General features: G+C 47.0%; 1 protein-coding gene and 33 non-coding genes across 34 annotated transcripts in view; 10 read left to right on the forward strand and 24 right to left on the reverse strand.

Annotated features, from left to right (window-relative positions):
• LOC148971945 (uncharacterized) overlaps positions 1 to 16,448 on the forward strand; it is a 443,851-nt gene that overhangs the window by 357,837 nt on the left and 69,566 nt on the right. The gene's annotated exons all lie outside the window — the stretch shown is intronic.
• On the reverse strand, positions 33 to 104 carry trnap-ugg (transfer RNA proline (anticodon UGG)). The gene has a single exon. It is a non-coding gene; the product is annotated as a tRNA-Pro (tRNA).
• Positions 231 to 303, forward strand: trnar-ccg (transfer RNA arginine (anticodon CCG)). The gene has a single exon. It is a non-coding gene; the product is annotated as a tRNA-Arg (tRNA).
• trnap-agg (transfer RNA proline (anticodon AGG)) lies at positions 737 to 808 on the reverse strand. Its single transcript has one exon. It is a non-coding gene; the product is annotated as a tRNA-Pro (tRNA).
• Positions 1,146 to 1,217, reverse strand: trnap-cgg (transfer RNA proline (anticodon CGG)). The gene has a single exon. It is a non-coding gene; the product is annotated as a tRNA-Pro (tRNA).
• On the reverse strand, positions 1,906 to 1,977 carry trnap-cgg (transfer RNA proline (anticodon CGG)). The gene has a single exon. It is a non-coding gene; the product is annotated as a tRNA-Pro (tRNA).
• Positions 2,104 to 2,176, forward strand: trnar-ccg (transfer RNA arginine (anticodon CCG)). Its single transcript has one exon. It is a non-coding gene; the product is annotated as a tRNA-Arg (tRNA).
• trnap-agg (transfer RNA proline (anticodon AGG)) lies at positions 2,609 to 2,680 on the reverse strand. Its single transcript has one exon. It is a non-coding gene; the product is annotated as a tRNA-Pro (tRNA).
• trnap-ugg (transfer RNA proline (anticodon UGG)) lies at positions 3,018 to 3,089 on the reverse strand. The gene has a single exon. It is a non-coding gene; the product is annotated as a tRNA-Pro (tRNA).
• On the reverse strand, positions 3,778 to 3,849 carry trnap-ugg (transfer RNA proline (anticodon UGG)). The gene has a single exon. It is a non-coding gene; the product is annotated as a tRNA-Pro (tRNA).
• Positions 3,976 to 4,048, forward strand: trnar-ccg (transfer RNA arginine (anticodon CCG)). Its single transcript has one exon. It is a non-coding gene; the product is annotated as a tRNA-Arg (tRNA).
• trnap-agg (transfer RNA proline (anticodon AGG)) lies at positions 4,482 to 4,553 on the reverse strand. The gene has a single exon. It is a non-coding gene; the product is annotated as a tRNA-Pro (tRNA).
• trnap-cgg (transfer RNA proline (anticodon CGG)) lies at positions 4,891 to 4,962 on the reverse strand. The gene has a single exon. It is a non-coding gene; the product is annotated as a tRNA-Pro (tRNA).
• On the reverse strand, positions 5,651 to 5,722 carry trnap-cgg (transfer RNA proline (anticodon CGG)). Its single transcript has one exon. It is a non-coding gene; the product is annotated as a tRNA-Pro (tRNA).
• On the forward strand, positions 5,849 to 5,921 carry trnar-ccg (transfer RNA arginine (anticodon CCG)). Its single transcript has one exon. It is a non-coding gene; the product is annotated as a tRNA-Arg (tRNA).
• Positions 6,354 to 6,425, reverse strand: trnap-agg (transfer RNA proline (anticodon AGG)). The gene has a single exon. It is a non-coding gene; the product is annotated as a tRNA-Pro (tRNA).
• On the reverse strand, positions 6,763 to 6,834 carry trnap-ugg (transfer RNA proline (anticodon UGG)). The gene has a single exon. It is a non-coding gene; the product is annotated as a tRNA-Pro (tRNA).
• trnap-ugg (transfer RNA proline (anticodon UGG)) lies at positions 7,523 to 7,594 on the reverse strand. Its single transcript has one exon. It is a non-coding gene; the product is annotated as a tRNA-Pro (tRNA).
• trnar-ccg (transfer RNA arginine (anticodon CCG)) lies at positions 7,721 to 7,793 on the forward strand. The gene has a single exon. It is a non-coding gene; the product is annotated as a tRNA-Arg (tRNA).
• trnap-cgg (transfer RNA proline (anticodon CGG)) lies at positions 8,627 to 8,698 on the reverse strand. The gene has a single exon. It is a non-coding gene; the product is annotated as a tRNA-Pro (tRNA).
• trnap-ugg (transfer RNA proline (anticodon UGG)) lies at positions 9,387 to 9,458 on the reverse strand. Its single transcript has one exon. It is a non-coding gene; the product is annotated as a tRNA-Pro (tRNA).
• Positions 9,586 to 9,658, forward strand: trnar-ccg (transfer RNA arginine (anticodon CCG)). The gene has a single exon. It is a non-coding gene; the product is annotated as a tRNA-Arg (tRNA).
• trnap-agg (transfer RNA proline (anticodon AGG)) lies at positions 10,092 to 10,163 on the reverse strand. The gene has a single exon. It is a non-coding gene; the product is annotated as a tRNA-Pro (tRNA).
• On the reverse strand, positions 10,502 to 10,573 carry trnap-ugg (transfer RNA proline (anticodon UGG)). Its single transcript has one exon. It is a non-coding gene; the product is annotated as a tRNA-Pro (tRNA).
• trnap-ugg (transfer RNA proline (anticodon UGG)) lies at positions 11,262 to 11,333 on the reverse strand. The gene has a single exon. It is a non-coding gene; the product is annotated as a tRNA-Pro (tRNA).
• trnar-ccg (transfer RNA arginine (anticodon CCG)) lies at positions 11,460 to 11,532 on the forward strand. The gene has a single exon. It is a non-coding gene; the product is annotated as a tRNA-Arg (tRNA).
• On the reverse strand, positions 12,366 to 12,437 carry trnap-cgg (transfer RNA proline (anticodon CGG)). Its single transcript has one exon. It is a non-coding gene; the product is annotated as a tRNA-Pro (tRNA).
• On the reverse strand, positions 13,126 to 13,197 carry trnap-ugg (transfer RNA proline (anticodon UGG)). The gene has a single exon. It is a non-coding gene; the product is annotated as a tRNA-Pro (tRNA).
• trnar-ccg (transfer RNA arginine (anticodon CCG)) lies at positions 13,325 to 13,397 on the forward strand. The gene has a single exon. It is a non-coding gene; the product is annotated as a tRNA-Arg (tRNA).
• trnap-agg (transfer RNA proline (anticodon AGG)) lies at positions 13,831 to 13,902 on the reverse strand. The gene has a single exon. It is a non-coding gene; the product is annotated as a tRNA-Pro (tRNA).
• trnap-ugg (transfer RNA proline (anticodon UGG)) lies at positions 14,241 to 14,312 on the reverse strand. The gene has a single exon. It is a non-coding gene; the product is annotated as a tRNA-Pro (tRNA).
• Positions 15,001 to 15,072, reverse strand: trnap-ugg (transfer RNA proline (anticodon UGG)). The gene has a single exon. It is a non-coding gene; the product is annotated as a tRNA-Pro (tRNA).
• On the forward strand, positions 15,199 to 15,271 carry trnar-ccg (transfer RNA arginine (anticodon CCG)). Its single transcript has one exon. It is a non-coding gene; the product is annotated as a tRNA-Arg (tRNA).
• trnap-cgg (transfer RNA proline (anticodon CGG)) lies at positions 16,105 to 16,176 on the reverse strand. Its single transcript has one exon. It is a non-coding gene; the product is annotated as a tRNA-Pro (tRNA).

Here is a 16,448-nt window from a genome sequence, read left to right on the forward strand (position 1 = left end):
AGAGCCAACTAGCTGCTTGTTCCAAAGCCGCTGGGCTCGTCCGGGATTTGAACCCGGGACCTCTCGCACCCAAAGCGAGAATCATACCCCTAGACCAACGAGCCTCGCCGAAAGCAAGTCTTTCGGGAGGGCGCCACAAATTCATTGAAGTTCACCTCAAAGACGGAACCCGACCTGAAAGAAACCACTTGAAGTCATTTTACAGATCAAACGCGAAGCTTGGCAGACAAGGCCCAGTGGCCTAATGGATAAGGCATCAGCCTCCGGAGCTGGAGATTGTGGGTTCAAGTCCCACCTGGGTCGAATTAATGGGCTACATTTAAGATTGCCGTTCGACAAATTCAAGGATGGTTTGTTAAAAGCAAGCCTATAGCCATGATGACAGCAAGATCTGAATTAGCGTAGAACCAGACAAACTTCTGATAGCTGTGTTGGGTTTTTGTGTGCGTCACTCTGTTCTGATCTGTCCTGCCCGTGCATCTGCCCTACCAGAGCAACAAGTATACCTGTGCTCAGCGTTTCTGCCAAAGAGCGGTAATTCAATTAAGAGCGATATAAAATAGTTTGTATCCCACTACGACAGCTACAGGCCTGCAAACACTTTAATTTGGCCGATGCATGTGACGTCAAGTACTATGTGGCTTGCAATAAATGGCAAGATATGAAGTGGCTGATAGAGAAAAGCAGCAACAGCAAACAGACTCAGAGAATCCTTGAACTCACACTAAAGGTGAGAGGGCTCGTCCGGGATTTGAACCCGGGACCTCTCGCACCCTAAGCGAGAATCATACCCCTAGACCAACGAGCCTGACGGATCAGGCCTCGGACTATTTTTTTCCAGAGTGGTTTACAAGTTCTAGTTCTATTATTTTTGTAATATTTTACCCTTTTCTCTAGTTTTAGGCCTAATAACATCTGGCAAAGGCACTACCGATGAAAACTAACCTTGGGACTAATTTGGGTCCATCTGCATTCATGAATGTTGACTAATGTACACTGTCACTTTTCTAAATAAAGAAATTCTGGGCTGAGTTATAGTACAGATGAACACAAGCAGCAGCAAGGATTTCAAGACCACAACAGTTTTGAGTTCAGCTCAGTGCTGCAACGAAATGAGCCAAATGGCTGCTTGTTCTGAAACTGCTGGGCTCGTCCGGGATTTGAACCCGGGACGTCTCGCACCCGAAGCGAGAAACATACCCCTAGACCAACGAGCCTGATTAATGAGCGTTTGGGCTACTTGCACACACTTGTACAGTCACTGAACGCTGGCCTTTAACAGAATGGGCAGGCACTAGTTTTAATACAAAACGTTTGTCGTTAGGGAGCCGTACTCCCTGGCAGGCAGCGATTGTGAGGACGTTCTGTGAAGGAAATAAACACTTGTCACCTGGCTGACTTTTGGCTAAATTGGAGTACAGATGAAGACAAGCAGCCTTAAGGATTTCAAAAGCACAGAAGTTTTGATTTAGGTTCAGTGCTCCAAAGGAGGGAGCCAACAGGCTGCTCCTGCGGAGACTGCTGGCCTCATCCGTGATTTGAACCCTGGACCTCTCGCACCCACAGCGAGAATCATATACCCCTAGACCAACGAGCCTGGCTGATGAAGGGAAGGGCTACTTGCATACACTTGTAAAGTCACCAAACGCCGGCCTCCAACAGAATGGGCGGGAACTGGTTTTAATAGAAAGCGTTTGTGGTTAGGAAGCCGCACTCCCTGGCAGGCAACTATTCAGAGTACGTTCTGTGTAAGGAAATATCCGCTTCTCGTCCGGCTGAATCTTGGCTCTGTAGTAGTACAGGTGAACTCAAGAAGCAGTAAGGATTTTAAAACCACGACAGTTTTGAGTTTGGCTCAGTGCTGCAAAAGGTCAGAGCCAACTAGCTGCTTGTTCCAAAGCCGCTGGGCTCGTCCGGGATTTGAACCCGGGACCTCTCGCACCCGAAGCGAGAATCATACCCCTAGACCAACGAGCCTCGTCAAAAGCAAGTCTTTGGGGAGGGCGCCACAAATTCATTGAAGTTCACCTCAAAGACAGAACCCGACCTGAAAGAAACCATTTGAAGTCATTTTACAGATCAAACGCAAAGCTTGGCTGACAAGGCCCAGTGGCCTAATGGATAAGGCATCAGCCTCCGGAGCTGGAGATTGTGGGTTCAAGTCCCACCTGGGTCGGATTAATGGGCTACATTTAAGATTGCCGTTCGACAAATTCAAGGATGGTTTGTTAAAAGCAAGCCTTTAGCCATGATGACAGCAAGATCTGAATTAGCGTAGAACCGACAAATTTCTGATAGCTGTGTTAGGTTTTTGTGTGCGTCACTCTGTTCTGATCTGTCCTGCCCGTGCATCTGCCCTACCAGAGCAACAAGTATACCTGTGCTCAGCGTTTCTGCCAAAGAGCGGTAATTCAATTAAGAGCGATATAAAATAGTTTGTATCCCACTACGACAGCTACAGGCCTGCAAACACTTCAATTTGGCCGATGCATGTGACGTCAAGTACTATGTGGCTTGCAATAAATGGCAAGATATGAAGTGGCTGATAGAGAAAAGCAGCAACAGCAAACAGAGTCAGAGAATCCTTGAACTCACACTAAAGGTGAGAGGGCTCGTCCGGGATTTGAACCCGGGACCTCTCGCACCCTAAGCGAGAATCATACCCCTAGACCAACGAGCCTGACGGATCAGGTCTCGGACAATTTTTTTCCAGAGTGGTTTACAAGTTCTAGTTCTATTATTTTTGTAATATTTTACCCTTTTCTCTAGTTTTAGGCCTAATATCATCTGGCAAAGGCACTACCGATGAAAACTAACCTTGGGACTAATTTGGGTCCATCTGCATTCATGAATGTTGACTAATGTACACTGTCACTTTTCTAAATAAAGAAATTCTGGGCTGAGTTATAGTACAGATGAACACAAGCAGCAGCAATGATTTCAAGACCACAACAGTTTTGAGTTCAGCTCAGTGCTGCAACGAAATGAGCCAAATGGCTGCTTGTTCTGAAACTGCTGGGCTCGTCCGGGATTTGAACCCGGGACCTCTCGCACCCAAAGCGAGAATCATACCCCTAGACCAACGAGCCTGCTTAATGAAAGTTTGGGCTACTTGCACACACTTGTACAGTCACTGAACGCTGGCCTTTAACAGAATGGGCAGGCACTAGTTTTAATACAAAACGTTTGTCGTTAGGGAGCCGTACTCCCTGGCAGGCAGCGATTGTGAGGACGTTCTGTGAAGGAAATAAACACTTGTCACCTGGCTGACTTTTGGCTAAATTGGAGTACAGATGAAGACAAGCAGCCTTAAGGATTTCAAAAGCACAGAAGTTTTGATTTAGGTTCAGTGCTCCAAAGGAGGGAGCCAACAGGCTGCTCCTGCGGAGACTGCTGGCCTCATCCGTGATTTGAACCCTGGACCTCTCGCACCCACAGCGAGAATCATATACCCCTAGACCAACGAGCCTGGCTAATGAAGGGAAGGGCTACTTGCATACACTTGTAAAGTCACCAAACGCCGGCCTCCAACAGAATGGGCGGGAACTGTTTTTAATAGAAAGCGTTTGTGGTTAGGAAGCTGCACTCCCTGGCAGGCAACTATTCAGAGTACGTTCTGTGTAAGGAAATATCCGCTTCTCGTCCGGCTGAATCTTGGCTCTGTAGTAGTACAGGTGAACTCAAGAAGCAGTAAGGATTTTAAAACCACGACAGTTTTGAGTTTGGCTCAGTGCTGCAAAAGGTCAGAGCCAACTGGCTGCTTGTTCCAAAGCCACTGGGCTCGTCCGGGATTAGAACCCGGGACCTCTCGCACCCAAAGCGAGAATCATACCCCTAGACCAACGAGCCTCGTCGAAAGCAAGTCTTTCGGGAGGGCGCCACAAATTCATTGAAGTTCACCTCAAAGACGGAACCCGACCTGAAAGAAACCACTTGAAGTAATTTTACAGATCAAACGCGAAGCTTGGCATACAAGGCCCAGTGGCCTAATGGATAAGGCATCAGCCTCCGGAGCTGGAGATTGTGGGTTCAAGTCCCACCTGGGTCGAATTAATGGGCTACATTTAAGATTGCCGTTCGACAAATTCAAGGATGGTTTGTTAAAAGCAAGCCTATAGCCATGATGACAGCAAGATCTGAATTAGCGTAGAACCAGACAAACTTCTGATAGCTGTGTTGGGTTTTTGTGTGCGTCACTCTGTTCTGATCTGTCCTGCCCGTGCATCTGCCCTACCAGAGCAACAAGTATACCTGTGCTCAGCGTTTCTGCCAAAGAGCGGTAATTCAATTAAGAGCGATATAAAATAGTTTGTATCCCACTACGACAGCTACAGGCCTGCAAACACTTTAATTTGGCCGATGCATGTGACGTCAAGTACTATGTGGCTTGCAATAAATGGCAAGATATGAAGTGGCTGATAGAGAAAAGCAGCAACAGCAAACAGACTCAGAGAATCCTTGAACTCACACTAAAGGTGAGAGGGCTCGTCCGGGATTTGAACCCGGGACCTCTCGCACCCTAAGCGAGAATCATACCCCTAGACCAACGAGCCTGACGGATCAGGCCTCGGACTATTTTTTTCCAGAGTGGTTTACAAGTTCTAGTTCTATTATTTTTGTAATATTTTACCCTTTTCTCTAGTTTTAGGCCTAATAACATCTGGCAAAGGCACTACCGATGAAAACTAACCTTGGGACTAATTTGGGTCCATCTGCATTCATGAATGTTGACTAATGTACACTGTCACTTTTCTAAATAAAGAAATTCTGGGCTGAGTTATAGTACAGATGAACACAAGCAGCAGCAAGGATTTCAAGACCACAACAGTTTTGAGTTCAGCTCAGTGCTGCAACGAAATGAGCCAAATGGCTGCTTGTCCTGAAACTGCTGGGCTCGTCCGGGATTTGAACCCGGGACGTCTCGCACCCGAAGCGAGAAACATACCCCTAGACCAACGAGCCTGATTAATGAGCGTTTGGGCTACTTGCACACACTTGTACAGTCACTGAACGCTGGCCTTTAACAGAATGGGCAGGCACTAGTTTTAATACAAAACGTTTGTCGTTAGGGAGCCGTACTCCCTGGCAGGCAGCGATTGTGAGGACGTTCTGTGAAGGAAATAAACACTTGTCACCTGGCTGACTTTTGGCTAAATTGGAGTACAGATGAAGACAAGCAGCCTTAAGGATTTCAAAAGCACAGAAGTTTTGATTTAGGTTCAGTGCTCCAAAGGAGGGAGCCAACAGGCTGCTCCTGCGGAGACTGCTGGCCTCATCCGTGATTTGAACCCTGGACCTCTCGCACCCACAGCGAGAATCATATACCCCTAGACCAACGAGCCTGGCTGATGAAGGGAAGGGCTACTTGCATACACTTGTAAAGTCACCAAACGCCGGCCTCCAACAGAATGGGCGGGAACTGGTTTTAATAGAAAGCGTTTGTGGTTAGGAAGCCGCACTCCCTGGCAGGCAACTATTCAGAGTACGTTCTGTGTAAGGAAATATCCGCTTCTCGTCCGGCTGAATCTTGGCTCTGTAGTAGTACAGGTGAACTCAAGAAGCAGTAAGGATTTTAAAACCGCGACAGTTTTGAGTTTGGCTCAGTGCTGCAAAAGGTCAGAGCCAACTAGCTGCTTGTTCCAAAGCCGCTGGGCTCGTCCGGGATTTGAACCCGGGACCTCTCGCACCCGAAGCGAGAATCATACCCCTAGACCAACGAGCCTCGTCAAAAGCAAGTCTTTGGGGAGGGCGCCACAAATTCATTGAAGTTCACCTCAAAGACAGAACCCGACCTGAAAGAAACCATTTGAAGTCATTTTACAGATCAAACGCAAAGCTTGGCTGACAAGGCCCAGTGGCCTAATGGATAAGGCATCAGCCTCCGGAGCTGGAGATTGTGGGTTCAAGTCCCACCTGGGTCGGATTAATGGGCTACATTTAAGATTGCCGTTCGACAAATTCAAGGATGGTTTGTTAAAAGCAAGCCTTTAGCCATGATGACAGCAAGATCTGAATTAGCGTAGAACCGACAAATTTCTGATAGCTGTGTTAGGTTTTTGTGTGCGTCACTCTGTTCTGATCTGTCCTGCCCGTGCATCTGCCCTACCAGAGCAACAAGTATACCTGTGCTCAGCGTTTCTGCCAAAGAGCGGTAATTCAATTAAGAGCGATATAAAATAGTTTGTATCCCACTACGACAGCTACAGGCCTGCAAACACTTCAATTTGGCCGATGCATGTGACGTCAAGTACTATGTGGCTTGCAATAAATGGCAAGATATGAAGTGGCTGATAGAGAAAAGCAGCAACAGCAAACAGAGTCAGAGAATCCTTGAACTCACACTAAAGGTGAGAGGGCTCGTCCGGGATTTGAACCCGGGACCTCTCGCACCCTAAGCGAGAATCATACCCCTAGACCAACGAGCCTGACGGATCAGGTCTCGGACAATTTTTTTCCAGAGTGGTTTACAAGTTCTAGTTCTATTATTTTTGTAATATTTTACCCTTTTCTCTAGTTTTAGGCCTAATATCATCTGGCAAAGGCACTACCGATGAAAACTAACCTTGGGACTAATTTGGGTCCATCTGCATTCATGAATGTTGACTAATGTACACTGTCACTTTTCTAAATAAAGAAATTCTGGGCTGAGTTATAGTACAGATGAACACAAGCAGCAGCAATGATTTCAAGACCACAACAGTTTTGAGTTCAGCTCAGTGCTGCAACGAAATGAGCCAAATGGCTGCTTGTTCTGAAACTGCTGGGCTCGTCCGGGATTTGAACCCGGGACCTCTCGCACCCAAAGCGAGAATCATACCCCTAGACCAACGAGCCTGCTTAATGAAAGTTTGGGCTACTTGCACACACTTGTACAGTCACTGAACGCTGGCCTTTAACAGAATGGGCAGGCACTAGTTTTAATACAAAACGTTTGTCGTTAGGGAGCCGTACTCCCTGGCAGGCAGCGATTGTGAGGACGTTCTGTGAAGGAAATAAACACTTGTCACCTGGCTGACTTTTGGCTAAATTGGAGTACAGATGAAGACAAGCAGCCTTAAGGATTTCAAAAGCACAGAAGTTTTGATTTAGGTTCAGTGCTCCAAAGGAGGGAGCCAACAGGCTGCTCCTGCGGAGACTGCTGGCCTCATCCGTGATTTGAACCCTGGACCTCTCGCACCCACAGCGAGAATCATATACCCCTAGACCAACGAGCCTGGCTAATGAAGGGAAGGGCTACTTGCATACACTTGTAAAGTCACCAAACGCCGGCCTCCAACAGAATGGGCGGGAACTGTTTTTAATAGAAAGCGTTTGTGGTTAGGAAGCTGCACTCCCTGGCAGGCAACTATTCAGAGTACGTTCTGTGTAAGGAAATATCCGCTTCTCGTCCGGCTGAATCTTGGCTCTGTAGTAGTACAGGTGAACTCAAGAAGCAGTAAGGATTTTAAAACCACGACAGTTTTGAGTTTGGCTCAGTGCTGCAAAAGGTCAGAGCCAACTGGCTGCTTGTTCCAAAGCCACTGGGCTCGTCCGGGATTAGAACCCGGGACCTCTCGCACCCAAAGCGAGAATCATACCCCTAGACCAACGAGCCTCGTCGAAAGCAAGTCTTTCGGGAGGGCGCCACAAATTCATTGAAGTTCACCTCAAAGACGGAACCCGACCTGAAAGAAACCACTTGAAGTAATTTTACAGATCAAACGCGAAGCTTGGCATACAAGGCCCAGTGGCCTAATGGATAAGGCATCAGCCTCCGGAGCTGGAGATTGTGGGTTCAAGTCCCACCTGGGTCGAATTAATGGGCTACATTTAAGATTGCCGTTCGACAAATTCAAGGATGGTTTGTTAAAAGCAAGCCTTTAGCCATGATGACAGCAAGATCTGAATTAGCGTAGAACCAGACAAACTTCTGATAGCTGTGTTGGGTTTTTGTGTGCGTCACTCTGTTCTGATCTGTCCTGCCCGTGCATCTACCCTACCAGAGCAACAAGTATACCTGTGCTCAGCGTTTCTGCCAAAGAGCGGTAATTCAATTAAGAGCGATATAAAATAGTTTGTATCCCACTACGACAGCTACAGGCCTGCAAACACTTTAATTTGGCCGATGCATGTGACGTCAAGTACTATGTGGCTTGCAATAAATGGCAAGATATGAAGTGGCTGATAGAGAAAAGCAGCAACAGCAAACAGACTCAGAGAATCCTTGAACTCACACTAAAGGTGAGAGGGCTCGTCCGGGATTTGAACCCGGGACCTCTCGCACCCTAAGCGAGAATCATACCCCTAGACCAACGGATCAGGTCTCGGACAATTTTTTTCCAGAGTGGTTTACAAGTTCTAGTTCTATTATTTTTGTAATGTTTTACCCTTTTCTCTAGTTTTAGGCCTAATAACATCTGGCAAAGGCACTACCGATGAAAACTAACCTTGGGACTAATTTGGGTCCATCTGCATTCATGAATGTTGACTAATGTACACTGTCACTTTTCTAAATAAAGAAATTCTGGGCTGAGTTATAGTACAGATGAACACAAGCAGCAGCAAGGATTTCAAGACCACAACAGTTTTGAGTTCAGCTCAGTGCTGCAACGAAATGAGCCAAATGGCTGCTTGTTCTGAAACTGCTGGGCTCGTCCGGGATTTGAACCCGGGACCTCTCGCACCCGAAGCGAGAATCATACCCCTAGACCAACGAGCCTGATTAATGAACGTTTGGGCTACTTGCACACACTTGTACAGTCACTGAACGCTGGCCTTTAACAGAATGGACAGGCACTAGTTTTAATACAAAACATTTGTCGTTAGGGAGCCGTACTCCCTGGCAGGCAGCGATTGTGAGGACGTTCTGTGAAGGAAATAAACACTTGTCACCTGGCTGACTTATGGCTAAATTGGAGTACAGATGAAGACAAGCAGCCTTAAGGATTTCAAAAGCACAGAAGTTTTGATTTAGGTTCAGTGCTCCAAAGGAGGGAGCCAACAGGCTGCTCCTGCGGAGACTGCTGGCCTCATCCGTGATTTGAACCCTGGACCTCTCGCACCCACAGCGAGAATCATATACCCCTAGACCAACGAGCCTGGCTGATGAAGGGAAGGGCTACTTGCATACACTTGTAAAGTCACCAAACGCCGGCCTCCAACAGAATGGGCGGGAACTGGTTTTAATAGAAAGCGTTTGTGGTTAGGAAGCCGCACTCCCTGGCAGGCAACTATTCAGAGTACGTTCTGTGTAAGGAAATATCCGCTTCTCGTCCGGCTGAATCTTGGCTCTGTAGTAGTACAGGTGAACTCAAGAAACAGTAAGGATTTTAAAACCACGACAGTTTTGAGTTTGGCTCAGTGCTGCAAAAGGTCAGAGCCAACTGGCTGCTTGTTCCAAAGCCGCTGGGCTCGTCCGGGATTTGAACCCGGGACCTCTCGCACCCAAAGCGAGAATCATACCCCTAGACCAACGAGCCTCGTCGAAAGCAAGTCTTTCGGGAGGGCGCCACAAATTCATTGAAGTTCACCTCAAAGACGGAACCCGACCTGAAAGAAACCACTTGAAGTAATTTTACAGATAAAAACGCGAAGCTTGGCATACAAGGCCCAGTGGCCTAATGGATAAGGCATCAGCCTCCGGAGCTGGAGATTGTGGGTTAAAGTCCCACCTGGGTCGAATTAATGGGCTACATTTAAGATTGCCGTTCGACAAATTCAAGGATGGTTTGTTAAAAGCAAGCCTTTAGCCATGATGACAGCAAGATCTGAATTAGCGTAGAACCAGACAAACTTCTGATAGCTGTGTTGGGTTTTTGTGTGCGTCACTCTGTTCTGATCTGTCCTGCCCGTGCATCTGCCCTACCAGAGCAACAAGTATACCTGTGCTCAGCGTTTCTGCCAAAGAGCGGTAATTCAATTAAGAGCGATATAAAATAGTTTGTATCCCACTACGACAGCTACAGGCCTGCAAACACTTCAATTTGGCCGATGCATGTGACGTCAAGTACTATGTGGCTTGCAATAAATGGCAAGATATGAAGTGGCTGATAGAGAAAAGCAGCAACAGTAAACAGAGTTAGAGAATCCTTGAACTCACACTAAAGGTGAGAGGGCTCGTCCGGGATTTGAACCCGGGACCTCTCGCACCCTAAGCGAGAATCATACCCCTAGACCAACGAGCCTGACGGATCAGGTCTCGGACAATTTTTTTTCCAGAGTGGTTTACAAGTTCTAGTTCTATTATTTTTGTAATGTTTTACCCTTTTCTCTAGTTTTAGGCCTAATAACATCTGGCAAAGGCACTACCGATGAAAACTAACCTTGGGACTAATTTGGGTCCATCTGCATTCATGAATGTTGACTAATGTACACTGTCACTTTTCTAAATAAAGAAATTCTGGGCTGAGTTATAGTACAGATGAACTCAAGCAGCAGCAAGGATTTCAAGACCACAACAGTTTTGAGTTCAGCTCAGTGCTGCAACGAAATGAGCCAAATGGCTGCTTGTTCTGAAACTGCTGGGCTCGTCCGGGATTTGAACCCGGGACCTCTCGCACCCAAAGCGAGAATCATACCCCTAGACCAACGAGCCTGCTTAATGAAAGTTTGGGCTACTTGCACACACTTGTACAGTCACTGAACGCTGGCCTTTAACAGAATGGGCAGGCACTAGTTTTAATACAAAACGTTTGTCGTTAGGGAGCCGTACTCCCTGGCAGGCAGCGATTGTGAGGACGTTCTGTGAAGGAAATAAACACTTGTCACCTGGCTGACTTTTGGCTAAATTGGAGTACAGATGAAGACAAGCAGCCTTAAGGATTTCAAAAGCACAGAAGTTTTGATTTAGGTTCAGTGCTCCAAAGGAGGGAGCCAACAGGCTGCTCCTGCGGAGACTGCTGGCCTCATCCGTGATTTGAACCCTGGACCTCTCGCACCCACAGCGAGAATCATATACCCCTAGACCAACGAGCCTGGCTAATGAAGGGAAGGGCTACTTGCATACACTTGTAAAGTCACCAAACGCCGGCCTCCAACAGAATGGGCGGGAACTGTTTTTAATAGAAAGCGTTTGTGGTTAGGAAGCTGCACTCCCTGGCAGGCAACTATTCAGAGTACGTTCTGTGTAAGGAAATATCCGCTTCTCGTCCGGCTGAATCTTGGCTCTGTAGTAGTACAGGTGAACTCAAGAAGCAGTAAGGATTTTAAAACCACGACAGTTTTGAGTTTGGCTCAGTGCTGCAAAAGGTCAGAGCCAACTGGCTGCTTGTTCCAAAGCCACTGGGCTCGTCCGGGATTAGAACCCGGGACCTCTCGCACCCAAAGCGAGAATCATACCCCTAGACCAACGAGCCTCGTCGAAAGCAAGTCTTTCGGGAGGGCGCCACAAATTCATTGAAGTTCACCTCAAAGACGGAACCCGACCTGAAAGAAACCACTTGAAGTAATTTTACAGATCAAACGCGAAGCGTGGCATACAAGGCCCAGTGGCCTAATGGATAAGGCATCAGCCTCCGGAGCTGGAGATTGTGGGTTCAAGTCCCACCTGGGTCGAATTAATGGGCTACATTTAAGATTGCTGTTCGACAAATTCAAGGATGGTTTGTTAAAAGCAAGCCTTTAGCCATGATGACAGCAAGATCTGAATTAGCGTAGAACCAGACAAACTTCTGATAGCTGTGTTGGGTTTTTGTGTGCGTCACTCTGTTCTGATCTGTCCTGCCCGTGCATCTGCCCTACCAGAGCAACAAGTATACCTGTGCTCAGCGTTTCTGCCAAAGAGCGGTAATTCAATTTAGAGCGATATAAAATAGTTTGTATCCCACTACGACAGCTACAGGCCTGCAAACACTTTAATTTGGCCGATGCATGTGACGTCAAGTACTATGTGGCTTGCAATAAATGGCAAGATATGAAGTGGCTGATAGAGAAAAGCAGCAACAGCAAACAGACTCAGAGAATCCTTGAACTCACACTAAAGGTGAGAGGGCTCGTCCGGGATTTGAACCCGGGACCTCTCGCACCCTAAGCGAGAATCATACCCCTAGACCAACGGATCAGGTCTCGGACAATTTTTTTCCAGAGTGGTTTACAAGTTCTAGTTCTATTATTTTTGTAATGTTTTACCCTTTTCTCTAGTTTTAGGCCTAATAACATCTGGCAAAGGCACTACCGATGAAAACTAACCTTGGGACTAATTTGGGTCCATCTGCATTCATGAATGTTGACTAATGTACACTGTCACTTTTCTAAATAAAGAAATTCTGGGCTGAGTTATAGTACAGATGAACACAAGCAGCAGCAAGGATTTCAAGACCACAACAGTTTTGAGTTCAGCTCAGTGCTGCAACGAAATGAGCCAAATGGCTGCTTGTTCTGAAACTGCTGGGCTCGTCCGGGATTTGAACCCGGGACCTCTCGCACCCGAAGCGAGAATCATACCCCTAGACCAACGAGCCTGATTAATGAACGTTTGGGCTACTTGCACACACTTGTACAGTCACTGAACGCTGGCCTTTAACAGAATGGACAGGCACTAGTTTTAATACAAAACATTTGTCGTTAGGGAGCCGTACTCCCTGGCAGGCAGCGATTGTGAGGACGTTCTGTGAAGGAAATAAACACTTGTCACCTGGCTGACTTATGGCTAAATTGGAGTACAGATGAAGACAAGCAGCCTTAAGGATTTCAAAAGCACAGAAGTTTTGATTTAGGTTCAGTGCTCCAAAGGAGGGAGCCAACAGGCTGCTCCTGCGGAGACTGCTGGCCTCATCCGTGATTTGAACCCTGGACCTCTCGCACCCACAGCGAGAATCATATACCCCTAGACCAACGAGCCTGGCTGATGAAGGGAAGGGCTACTTGCATACACTTGTAAAGTCACCAAACGCCGGCCTCCAACAGAATGGGCGGGAACTGGTTTTAATAGAAAGCGTTTGTGGTTAGGAAGCCGCACTCCCTGGCAGGCAACTATTCAGAGTACGTTCTGTGTAAGGAAATATCCGCTTCTCGTCCGGCTAAATCTTGGCTCTGTAGTAGTACAGGTGAACTCAAGAAACAGTAAGGATTTTAAAACCACGACAGTTTTGAGTTTGGCTCAGTGCTGCAAAAGGTCAGAGCCAACTGGCTGCTTGTTCCAAAGCCGCTGGGCTCGTCCGGGATTTGAACCCGGGACCTCTCGCACCCAAAGCGAGAATCATACCCCTAGACCAACGAGCCTCGTCGAAAGCAAGTCTTTCGGGAGGGCGCCACAAATTCATTGAAGTTCACCTCAAAGACGGAACCCGACCTGAAAGAAACCACTTGAAGTAATTTTACAGATAAAAACGCGAAGCTTGGCATACAAGGCCCAGTGGCCTAATGGATAAGGCATCAGCCTCCGGAGCTGGAGATTGTGGGTTAAAGTCCCACCTGGGTCGAATTAATGGGCTACATTTAAGATTGCCGTTCGACAAATTCAAGGATGGTTTGTTAAAAGCAAGCCTTTAGCCATGATGACAGCAAGATCTGAATTAGCGTAGAACCAGACAAACTTCTGATAGCTGTGTTGGGTTTTTGTGTGCGTCACTCTGTTCTGATCTGTCCTGCCCGTGCATCTGCCCTACCAGAGCAACAAGTATACCTGTGCTCAGCGTTTCTGCCAAAGAGCGGTAATTCAATTAAGAGCGATATAAAATAGTTTGTATCCCACTACGACAGCTACAGGCCTGCAAACACTTCAATTTGGCCGATGCATGTGACGTCAAGTACTATGTGGCTTGCAATAAATGGCAAGATATGAAGTGGCTGATAGAGAAAAGCAGCAACAGTAAACAGAGTTAGAGAATCCTTGAACTCACACTAAAGGTGAGAGGGCTCGTCCGGGATTTGAACCCGGGACCTCTCGCACCCTAAGCGAGAATCATACCCCTAGACCAACGAGCCTGACGGATCAGGTCTCGGACAATTTTTTTTCCAGAGTGGTTTACAAGTTCTAGTTCTATTATTTTTGTAATGTTTTACCCTTTTCTCTAGTTTTAGGCCTAATAACATCTGGCAAAGGCACTACCGATGAAAACTAACCTTGGGACTAATTTGGGTCCATCTGCATTCATGAATGTTGACTAATGTACACTGTCACTTTTCTAAATAAAGAAATTCTGGGCTGAGTTATAGTACAGATGAACTCAAGCAGCAGCAAGGATTTCAAGACCACAACAGTTTTGAGTTCAGCTCAGTGCTGCAACGAAATGAGCCAAATGGCTGCTTGTTCTGAAACTGCTGGGCTCGTCCGGGATTTGAACCCGGGACCTCTCGCACCCAAAGCGAGAATCATACCCCTAGACCAACGAGCCTGCTTAATGAAAGTTTGGGCTACTTGCACACACTTGTACAGTCACTGAACGCTGGCCTTTAACAGAATGGGCAGGCACTAGTTTTAATACAAAACGTTTGTCGTTAGGGAGCCGTACTCCCTGGCAGGCAGCGATTGTGAGGACGTTCTGTGAAGGAAATAAACACTTGTCACCTGGCTGACTTTTGGCTAAATTGGAGTACAGATGAAGACAAGCAGCCTTAAGGATTTCAAAAGCACAGAAGTTTTGATTTAGGTTCAGTGCTCCAAAGGAGGGAGCCAACAGGCTGCTCCTGCGGAGACTGCTGGCCTCATCCGTGATTTGAACCCTGGACCTCTCGCACCCACAGCGAGAATCATATACCCCTAGACCAACGAGCCTGGCTAATGAAGGGAAGGGCTACTTGCATACACTTGTAAAGTCACCAAACGCCGGCCTCCAACAGAATGGGCGGGAACTGTTTTTAATAGAAAGCGTTTGTGGTTAGGAAGCTGCACTCCCTGGCAGGCAACTATTCAGAGTACGTTCTGTGTAAGGAAATATCCGCTTCTCGTCCGGCTGAATCTTGGCTCTGTAGTAGTACAGGTGAACTCAAGAAGCAGTAAGGATTTTAAAACCACGACAGTTTTGAGTTTGGCTCAGTGCTGCAAAAGGTCAGAGCCAACTGGCTGCTTGTTCCAAAGCCACTGGGCTCGTCCGGGATTAGAACCCGGGACCTCTCGCACCCAAAGCGAGAATCATACCCCTAGACCAACGAGCCTCGTCGAAAGCAAGTCTTTCGGGAGGGCGCCACAAATTCATTGAAGTTCACCTCAAAGACGGAACCCGACCTGAAAGAAACCACTTGAAGTAATTTTACAGATCAAACGCGAAGCGTGGCATACAAGGCCCAGTGGCCTAATGGATAAGGCATCAGCCTCCGGAGCTGGAGATTGTGGGTTCAAGTCCCACCTGGGTCGAATTAATGGGCTACATTTAAGATTGCTGTTCGACAAATTCAAGGATGGTTTGTTAAAAGCAAGCCTTTAGCCATGATGACAGCAAGATCTGAATTAGCGTAGAACCAGACAAACTTCTGATAGCTGTGTTGGGTTTTTGTGTGCGTCACTCTGTTCTGATCTGTCCTGCCCGTGCATCTGCCCTACCAGAGCAACAAGTATACCTGTGCTCAGCGTTTCTGCCAAAGAGCGGTAATTCAATTTAGAGCGATATAAAATAGTTTGTATCCCACTACGACAGCTACAGGCCTGCAAACACTTTAATTTGGCCGATGCATGTGACGTCAAGTACTATGTGGCTTGCAATAAATGGCAAGATATGAAGTGGCTGATAGAGAAAAGCAGCAACAGCAAACAGACTCAGAGAATCCTTGAACTCACACTAAAGGTGAGAGGGCTCGTCCGGGATTTGAACCCGGGACCTCTCGCACCCTAAGCGAGAATCATACCCCTAGACCAACGGATCAGGTCTCGGACATTTTTTTTCCAGAGTGGTTTACAAGTTCTAGTTCTATTATTTTTGTAATGTTTTACCCTTTTCTCTAGTTTTAGGCCTAATAACATCTGGCAAAGGCACTACCGATGAAAACTAACCTTGGGACTAATTTGGGTCCATCTGCATTCATGAATGTTGACTAATGTACACTGTCACTTTTCTAAATAAAGAAATTCTGGGCTGAGTTATAGTACAGATGAACACAAGCAGCAGCAAGGATTTCAAGACCACAACAGTTTTGAGTTCAGCTCAGTGCTGCAACGAAATGAGCCAAATGGCTGCTTGTTCTGAAACTGCTGGGCTCGTCCGGGATTTGAACCCGGGACCTCTCGCACCCGAAGCGAGAATCATACCCCTAGACCAACGAGCCTGATTAATGAACGTTTGGGCTACTTGCACACACTTGTACAGTCACTGAACGCTGGCCTTTAACAGAATGGACAGGCACTAGTTTTAATACAAAACATTTGTCGTTAGGGAGCCGTACTCCCTGGCAGGCAGCGATTGTGAGGACGTTCTGTGAAGGAAATAAACACTTGTCACCTGGCTGACTTATGGCTAAATTGGAGTACAGATGAAGACAAGCAGCCTTAAGGATTTCAAAAGCACAGAAGTTTTGATTTAGGTTCAGTGCTCCAAAGG

Source organism: Pimephales promelas, chromosome 16, assembly GCF_988280905.1.
Source record: "Pimephales promelas chromosome 16, fPimPro1.hap1.1, whole genome shotgun sequence".
NCBI lineage: Eukaryota > Metazoa > Chordata > Actinopteri > Cypriniformes > Leuciscidae > Pimephales > Pimephales promelas.